Below are 8,798 nucleotides of genomic sequence, written 5' to 3' on the forward strand. Positions count from 1 at the left end.
CATTCAATGAGTTCATGGCTGAACATGCAACTTCACGACCTCATTCCTGTTTTCTCAGCATACCCCTTGATCCCCCGAGTAGTAAGGACTTCATCTAACTATTTTTGAATATATTTAGTGAATTGGCATCAACAACTTCGTCTGGTGGTGAGTTCCACAGGTTCACCACTCTCTGGGTGAAGAAGTTTCTCCTTATCTCGGTCCTAAATTTCTTACTCCTTATCCTTAGACTGTGTCCCATGGTTGTGGACTTCCCCAACATTGGGAACATTATTCCTGCATCTAACCTGTCCAAACCCGTCAGAAATTTAAACGTTTCTATGAGGTCCCCTCTCATTCTTCTGAACTCCAGTGAATACAAGCCCAGTTGTTCCAGTCTTTTGTGATAGGTCATTCCCGCCATCCCGGGAATCAGTCTGGTGAACCTTCGCTGCACTCCCTCAACAGCAATAATGTCCTTCCTGAAGTTATGAGACCAAAACTGAGCACAATACTCCAGATGTGGCCTCACCAAGGCCCTATACAACTGTAGAAAATCCTCCCTGCCCCTTACTCAAATCCCCACGCTATGAAGGCCAACATGCCATTTGCCTTCTTAACCGTCTGCTGTACCTGCATGGCAACCTTCAATGACTGATGTACCATGACACCCAGGTTTCGTTGCATCTTCCCTTTTCCTAATCTGTCCCCATTCAGATAATAGTCTGTCTCTCTGTTTTGTACCACCAAAGTGGATAACCTCACATTTAACCACATTATACTGCATCTGCCATGCATTTACCCGCTCACCTAACCTATCCAATCAATCTGCAGCCTCGCAGCATCCTCCTCGCAGCAGACACTGCCACCCAACTTAGTGTCAACCGCAAATTTGGAGATACTTCATTTAATCCCCTCGTCTAAATCATTAATGTACAAAGTAAACAGCTGTGGCCCCAGCACTGATCCCTGCGCTACCCCACTAGTCACTGCCTGCCATTCTGAAAAGTACCCATTTACTCCCACTCATTGCTTCCTGTCTGCCAACCAGTTCTCAATCCACGTCAGCACACTACCCCCAATCCCATGTGCTTTAAATTTGCACGTTAATTATGATTTCAGACCCATGTTGTTACAAATCGTATTTTCTTACACGTAACCTTGAAGCGCATTGCCGCAGATAGCTTCACCATTAAACACTGTGCAGTAAATGTAAACCCCAACAGTCCAGAGACTGAAAATATGTCTGTTGTGATGTCCACGTCAACTGAGTCGAACTCCGGAGTCAAAGGAAAATGCTCAATTTCAGGCAGAAACTCCGCTCAAGTTCAGGCAGCCCTTTGAATGAGAGAGCTGTGATTGTAAAAACGCCAGCCACACCGCTGGCGTTGGTTCAGAAATGTTACACCCATTGTGGGCGTTTTTTTCTGCAAGCGATATTGCGGGCGGGATGTCTGCGAGGTGAGGGAAACTGAGAGCCGCCGATCTCCTGGGCATTACTTCCCCCAAACGTGCTCTTTACGAACTATAAAATAGCGTTAATAGCGAACCTGGGCGTTAAATCGTTGTGGAAAGTCACGCTCGGGCGATATTACGGCCGCTGATTTTGCTCAATCTGCCCTAACAAAGTTGGCGGGCTGCAATATTTTGTCCCGGCGTTATGCACATGGTTAAAGCACACGCAACGCTTGGCGATAACTTCTTGAAAAATGCCCCCTCGGTTTCCATTTTGTTTACAAATGGGCGAAATCTGGGCGTTATATATCATTTCAGCGATAAAATGGGCGTTGAAGATGCACAAAAGGTTTTTACTCGTCTGCTTTTTTGAAAACGGTCGTTAGCGTGACTGATACCATATGAGTATTTAGTTTATATCGCTCTCATCTTCTGCTGTCGAGTGTCGCTGTCCTTACACTGACATGGCAACACTCGAGTCCCACGATTCAGGAGCTCAGTGCTCACTCTGACTTGCGCAGAAGGGTGAGGCTGTTGAGATTGAGTGGAGGTGTGTGTGAGTGGGGTGTCGTTGGTTTGGGAGGAAGGAGGGAGCGGGTTGAGCTTTGCAGCAAATTGGGCAAAAAAGTCAGCCGCTAGAGGCCAGATCTTTGCAAGAATTCTGCGACAATAATGGAGGGAGAACATAACAACGTCAGAATTCGGAACAGGAGATGGCCATCTAGCCCCTCGAGCCTGCTCCGCCACTCAACAATATCATGGCTGATTGGAGGATTCAGCTCACGCTGGTGCGAGCAGCCAGCTGCGAGATGAGGACATTGGAGGAGCAAAGAGAGCGAGGAGGTTCTCGGACGAGATAAATGCTTCCCTCCTGCGGGATGTCGAGTCACGCTGGGGTGAGTTGACCCAGGGACGAGGGTGGGGGGGATGGGAATCCAGCCGCAAAGGTCTACATGAGGATCTGGATCGAGATAGAGAGGTGGTCTCGGAGGCCACCAACGTGGAGCGATGCCAATCAATGCTGCAAGCAATGGAACGACCTTGTGGAATCGGCAAGAGTAAGTATCACATTTATTTACACTAACTTATACAGTTATGAATTTGATTTGTAAGAAGCATATGTGCCTATCACATGTGAGATCGTCCTACTATTGGGAATGTTGTACTCAATTCCTGCGGTCACGGTGTACGTCTTTTGGCAAGAAATGATCATTCTGATCATAAACGTGATTGCATCTGTAGGTTAATGTTGTATCAATCTCTGTCTGTGACACGACCCAGCAAAATATCACGCAACGACCTCCTGACATGTCGCTTGGTTACATTTCACAGGAGAAGCTATCGACGATGAGGTCCGAGGAGCGTCCAACTGATGGGGGGGCCACCAGTCACCAACGACATCACTGCCACGGAGGACCGGGTGACCATACCCGTGGGGAGGAACAGTCGGTGAGCCAGGCCTAGATCTCCAGAGCCTGAAATGATCGGACGTGAGCCAAGTATACACCATTGCACGATCTGAATTGAATTGGTGCCACACGCACTCATACCAGAGCAATAATATATGATCGCTGGTTGCTAACGTCATCCCACAAATAATGCAGGCCCAGTGAGAATCGTTGCAATGCAAACTGTGTTGATGGACAAGACCACAGAGGCCAGAAGCTGGGGGAATGGACCCTGTCTTGCTGGATGAACCGACATCTCATGTGGAGGATGTCCGATTCCCGCCCATCTATCCGTTTGTTCTCTTGCGGATGGATGGGAGCGCGGAATTCCAGGAGCCTGCATAGCCATGATCGAGCAGGCATTCTCCTCCAAGGGACATCTAGTGATGCTTCCAACAACTCCCAGCTCCAGTGTGGAGGTATCGGACACAAAGGAACCTCGCTACAAGGCAATCCCTTTTGTCCGCAGGCCGGCAACAACCATGCACAGGTCTCGTACACCAGCGACAGATGAGAACGGAGAGATGGTTCGCTTGTCCAGGATGACAGGAGACCATAGGTGACCAGCTCCTAGAAGCTTTGAGGGCATATCCCAACAGCTGGCCAGAGTCTCCGGCACCATCAATGAATGGCGGAGGCCCTGGAGGCGACAGCCAGGGACTCTGCTGGCACAGGCCTCACACTGGTCCCGGAACGCAACACTCCACTCCTAGTTTCGGCATCCCCCCCTGCCAGTCCCAATGACACATGCGCATCAGTACAAAGATCCTGCTCCTGGATACGAGAATGTTCTCACCTCGTTTCCCGCGGCTCTTTTTCATCCCTCCAATTGAGGCATCGCCTGAGGTGTTCCTGGACAAGGCGGCTTGGGGCGAGGAGGGGAAGGGGTAGAGATGGGGAGAAACATAGAAATATAGAAAATAGGTGCAGGAGCAGGCCATTTGGCACTTCGAGCCTGCACCGCCATTCAATGAGTTCATGGCTGAACATGGAACTTCAGTACCCCATTCCTGCTTTCTCACCATACCCCTTGATCCACCTCGTAGTAAGGACTACATCTAACTCCTTGTTGAATATATTTAGTGAATTGGCCTCAACAACTTCCTGTGGTAGAAATTCCACGGGTTCACCAGACTCTGGGAGAAGGAGTTTCTCCTCATCTCGGACTTAATTTGTTACCCCTTATCCTTAAACAGTGACCCCTGGTTGTGGACTTCACCAACATTGGGAACATTCTTCCTGCATCGAACCTGTCCAGTCCCGTCAGTACTTTATATGTTTCATCGATATCCCCTCTTATTCTTCTGAACTCCAGTGAATACAAGCCCAGTTGATCCAATCTTTCTTGATATGTCAGTCCCGCCATCCCGCGAATCTGTCTGGTGAACCTTCGCTGCACTCCCTCAATAGCAAGAGTGTCCTTCCTCAAGTTAGAAGTCCAAAACAGTACACAATACTTCAGGTGTGGCCTCACCAAGGCCCTGTACAACTGCAGTAATACCTCCCTGCCCCTGTACTCAAATCCACTCGCTTTGAAGGCCAACATGCCATTTGCTTTCTTAACCGCCTGCTGTACCTGCATGCCAACCTTCAATGACTGATGTACCATGACACCCAGGTCTCGTTGAACCTTCCCTTTTCCGAATCTGTCACCATTCATATAAGAGTTTGTCTCTCTGTTTTGTACCACCAAATTGGATAACCTCACATTTATCCACATTATACTGCATCTGCCATGCATTTGCCCACTCACTTAACCTATCCACGTCACTGTGCAGCCTCAGAGCATCCTCCTCGCAGTTCACGCCGCCACCCAGCTTCGTGTCATCTGCAAATTTGGAGATACTACATTTAATCCCCTCGTCCAAATCATTAATGTACAATGTAAATAGGTGGGGCCCCAGCACTGATCGCTGCGGTACCTCACTTGTCACTGCCTGCCATTCTGAAAAGTACCCATTTGCTCCTTCTCTTTGCTTCCTGCCTGCCAACCAATTCTCAATTCACGTCAGCACACTACCCCCAATCCCATGTGCATTAACTTTGCAAATTAATCCCTTGTGTGGTACCTTGTCGAAAGCCTTCTGAAGGTCCAAATACACTGTATCAACGGGTTCTCCCTTGTCCACTCGACTGGAAACAGTCTCAAAAAATTCCAGAAAATTTGTCAAGCATGATTTCCCTTTCACAAATCCATGCTGACTTGGACCTATCATGTCATCACTTTCCAAATGCGCTGCTATGAAATCCTTAATAATTGATTCCATCATTTTACCCACAACTGATGTTAAGCTGACCGGTCGATAATTCCCTGTTTTCTCACTCCCTCCTTTTTAAAAAGTGGGGTTACATTGGCTACCCTCCCCTCCTTAGGAACTGAACCAGAGTCTATGCAATATTGGAAAATGACTGTCAATACATCCGCTATTTCCAAGGCCACCTCCTGAAATACTCTGGGATGCAGTTCATCAGGCCATAGGGTTATATCGGCCTTCAATCCCATCAATTTCCCCAACACAATTCCCGACTAATAAAAATTTCCCTCAGTTCCTCCTTCTTACTCGACCCTCTGACCCCTTTTATATCCGGAAGTTTGTTTGTGTCCTCCTTCGAGAATACCGAACCAAAGTACTTGTTCAATTGGTCTGCCATTTCTTTGTTCCCGGTTATGACTTCCCCTGATTCTGACTGCAGAGGACCTACGTTTGCCTTTACTAAGTTTTTCTCTTTACATATCGACAGAAACCTTTGCAGTCCGTCTTAATGTTCCCTGAAAACTTCCTCTCGTACTCTATATTCCTTGCCTGAATCAAACCCTTTGTCCTCCTCTGCTGAGTTCTAAATTTCTCCCCGTCCCCGCGTTCACTGCTATTTCTGGCCAATTTGTATGCCACTTCCATGGCTTTAATACTATCTCTGATTTCCCTTGATAACCACGGTTAAGCCACCATCCCTTTTTTTATTTTTTACAGCAGACAGGGATGTACAATTGTTGTAGTTCATCCATGCGATCTCTAAATGTCTGCCATTGCCCAACCACAGTCAATCGCTCAAGTATCATTCGCCAATCTACCCGAGCCAATTCACGCCTCATACCTTCAACGTTACCCTTCTTTAAGTTCTGTACCATGGTCTCTAAATTAAATGTTTCGTTCTCCATCCTAACGCCAAATTACACCTTATTGTGGTCACTCTTCCCCAAGGGGCCTCGCACACGAGATTGCTAATTAATCTCTCTCATTACACAACAACCAGTCTAAGATGGCCTGCCCCCCAGTTGGTTCCTCAACATATTGTCCTAGAAAAGCATCCCTTATGCACTCCATGAAATCCTCCTCCACCGTTTTGCTTCCAGTTTGAGTAGCCCAATCGATTTGCAGATTAAAGTCACCCATGATAACTGCTGTACCTTTATTGCATGAACAGCTAATTTCCTGTTTCATACCCTCCCAAACATCACTACTACTGTTTGGAGGTCCGTACACAACTCCCACTAACGTTTTTTGCCCGTTGGATTTCTGCCGCTCTGCCCAGATAGATTCCACATCATCCAAGCTAATGTCCTTCCTAACTATTGCATTAATCTCCTCTTTCACCAGCAATGCTACCCCACCTCCTTTTCCTTTTATTCTCTCCTTCCTGAATGTTGAATACCCATGGATGTTGAGTTCCCAGCCCTGATCATCCTGGAGCCACATCTCTGGAATCCCAATCACAACATATCTGTTAACATCTACTTGCACAGTTAATTCATCCAACTTATTACGGATACTCCCTGCATTAATACACAAAGCCTTCAGGCTTGGTTTTTTTAACACCCTTTGTCCTTTTCGAATTATGATATAGTGTGTCAATTTTTGTTTCTTGCCTTTGTTTACTCAGCCTTCCACTAGTTCTTTTTACCTTTCTACCATTTGTTTCTGACTCCATATTACTTCGCCCTATCTCGCTGCATAGGTTCCCATCCCCCTGCCATATTAGTTTAAACACTCCCGAACTGCATTAGAAAATGTTACCCCTAGCACATCCGTTCCAGTCTTACCCAAGTGCAGACCGTCCCTTTTGTAGAGGTCACACTTCCCCCAGAACTGGTTCCAATGTCCCAGGAATTTGAATCCCTCCCTCTTGCACCAATGCTCAAGCCACGTATTTATTCTAACTAACCTGCTCCCTCTACTCTGATTAGCACGTGGCACTGGTAGCAATCCAGAGATTACTAACTTTGAGGTCCTACTTTTTAATTTAACTCCGAGCTTCCTAAATTCAGCTTGTCGGACCCCGTTCCGCTTCTTACCTATATCGTTGGTACCTACATGTAGCACGACAACTGGCTTTTCACCCTCCCACTCCAGAATGTTCTGCAGCCGTTCCGACACATCCTTGACCCTTGCACCAGGGCGGCAACATATAATCCTGGAGTCTCGGTTGCGACTGCGAAACTCCTATCTATTCTCCTTACAATGGATTCCCCTATCACTTTAGCTATCCCACTCTTTTAACCACACTTTTGTGCAGCAGAGCCACCCACGGTGCCAAGAACCTGGCTGCTGGTGCCTTCCCCTGTTAATTCTTCTCCCGCAACAGTATCCAAAACGGTATATCTATTTTGGAGAGAGATGGCCGCAGGGGAGTCCTGCACTTCCTTCCTCCTCTTGCCTTGCCTCTTGGTCACCCATTCACTATCTGTCCTAACCCTTACGTGCGGTGAAACCAGCTCACTAAATGTGCTATCCACAACATTCTCAGCATCGCGCAAGCTCCAGAGTGAGTCCATCCACAGCTCCAATGCCGGCATGCGGTCTGTCAGGAGCTGCAGCAGGACACACTTCCCGCATACATAATATTCATGGACACTGGAAGCGTCCCTGACTTTCCACATAGCACAGGAGGAGCATGGCATGGGTCCGAGCTCTCCTGCCATGACTTAACCCTTAAATTGATTTACTTACTAAAATGTACTTAAACACCAAACAGCTACTTAGCAATTCGTTGCCAATTAAACCAATCTCAAAGGCAGTCTAAAAGAGAGTTTTTCTTTCTTATACATTTAGGACCGAGATGAGGAGGAATTTCTACACCCAGAGATTGATGAACCTGTGGAATTCTCTACCACAGAAAGTTGTTGAGGCAAATTCACTAAATATATTCAAAAAGGAGTTAGATGGAGTCCTTATTATGAGGGGAATCAAGGGGTATGGCGCGAAAGCAGGTTTGGAGTATGAAGTTGCATGTTCAGCCATGAACTCATTGAATGGCGGTGCAGGCTAGAAGGGCCGAATAGCCTACTCCTGCACCTATTTTCTATGTTTCTCTGTTTCTATGTTTCTATGACTGTGGTCATTTCATCAGTTTCTGTTTTCTAGGTCAGACTGTGGTCAGTTGGTCAGTTTCTGGTTTGTAGGTCAAACTGTGGTCAGTTTCGGCTTGCCTCGGCTCGACTTTGATCAGTTCTTCAGTTTCTCGTTTATAGGTCAGTCTGTGGTCAGTTGTTCAGTTTCTAGTTCCTAGGTCAGACTGTGGCCAGTTGGTCAGTTTCTGGTTTTCCCTTTCAGACTGTGGTCAGTTGGTCAGTTGCTGGTTAGCATGTCAGATTGTGGTGAGTTGGACAGTTTCTGTTTTCTAAGTCAGACTGTGGTCAGTTGGTCAGTTTCTGGTTTCGAGGTCAGACTGTGGTCAGTTGGTCAGTTTCTGGTGTCTAGGTCAGACTGTGGTCAGTTGGTCAGTTTCTGCTTTCTAGGTCAGACGGTGATCAGTTGGTCAGATACTGGTTGCCAGGTCAGACTTTGGTCAGTTGGTCAGTTTCTGTTTTCGAAGTCAGAATATGGTCAGTTGGTCAGTTTCTGGTTACTAGGTCAGTTTTTGGTCAGTTTGTCAGTTTCGGTGTTCGAGGTCAGACTGTGGTCAGTTGGTCAGTTT

This window comes from Pristiophorus japonicus, unplaced genomic scaffold (genome assembly GCF_044704955.1).
Source record: "Pristiophorus japonicus isolate sPriJap1 unplaced genomic scaffold, sPriJap1.hap1 HAP1_SCAFFOLD_90, whole genome shotgun sequence".
NCBI classification, from domain to species: Eukaryota; Metazoa; Chordata; class Chondrichthyes; family Pristiophoridae; genus Pristiophorus; species Pristiophorus japonicus.